This window comes from Papio anubis, unplaced genomic scaffold (genome assembly GCF_008728515.1).
Source record: "Papio anubis isolate 15944 unplaced genomic scaffold, Panubis1.0 scaffold846, whole genome shotgun sequence".
Classification (NCBI taxonomy): domain Eukaryota; kingdom Metazoa; phylum Chordata; class Mammalia; order Primates; family Cercopithecidae; genus Papio; species Papio anubis.
In genome coordinates this window covers 33,729-34,724 of record NW_022168689.1, presented here as the reverse complement: position 1 = coordinate 34,724, position 996 = coordinate 33,729, and the positions used below count along the sequence as shown (strand labels likewise).

Sequence of the window (996 nt, the reverse complement as noted above, 5' to 3'; positions counted from 1 at the left end):
GAGTCATGGCAACACAGTGTGTTGCTAACACATCTACACAGACAATGGGTCCACGTCCTGCAGCTGCAGCTGCAGCTATTGCAGCTACTCCTGTTGTCTGCACCGTTGCACAGTATAAATATGTTGCGGGAGTTTGCAATCCTCAGCAACATCTTAATGCACAGCCACAAGTTACAATGCAACAGCCTGCTGTTCATGTACAAGGTCAGGAACCTTTGACTGCTTCCATATTGGCGTCTGCCCCTCCTCAAGAGGAAAAGCAAATGTTGGGTGAATGGCTGTTTCCTTTTATTCAAGCCACACATCCTACTCTTGCTGGTAAAATCACTGGCATGTTGTTGGAGACTGATAATTCAGAACTTCTTCATAGGCTGGAGTCTCCAGAGTCTCTCTGTTATAAGGTCGATGAAGCTGTAGCTGTACTACAAGCCCATCAAGCTAAAGAGGCGTACCAGACAGCAGTTAACAGTGCCACTGGTGTTCCAACTGTTTAAAATTGATCAGGGACCACGAAAAGAAACTTGTGCTTCACCGAAGAAAAATATCTAAACATTGAAAAACTTAAATATTATGGAAAAAAATTGCAAAATATAAAATAAATTAAAAAAGGAAGGGAAACTTTGAACCTTATGTACTGAGAAAATGCCAGGTCTAGCAAACGTAATGTTAGTCCTAGATTACTTACTGATTTAAAAACAAAACAAAAAACCCCACAAAAAATGGTAAAATATTTAAAAAATTTAATGTTTTATAGACCCTGGGAAACAGAATTTTCAGCAAGTACAAAATTTTAAAGCATTCCTCTCTTTAATTTTGTAATCCTTCACTGTGGAATGGCTCAAAATGTCAGTTCTGTTTTAAGTAACAGAATTGATAACTGAGCAAGGAAATGTAATTTGGATTATAAAATTCTTGCTTCAATAAAAATTCCTTAAATAGTGAAAAAAGAATTCACCTATGGGCATGGTCTCTCTTAATCATACCTACGACTATAGT

General features: G+C 37.8%; 1 pseudogene across 1 annotated transcript; it reads left to right on the top strand.

The window, feature by feature from the left end:
• Window positions 1-6: 6 nt before the first annotated feature.
• LOC108584392 lies at window positions 7-596 on the top strand (annotated as a pseudogene). Its single transcript, XR_001899415.2, has one exon. The product of XR_001899415.2 is annotated as a polyadenylate-binding protein 1 pseudogene (transcript).
• Window positions 597-996: the final 400 nt, after the last annotated feature.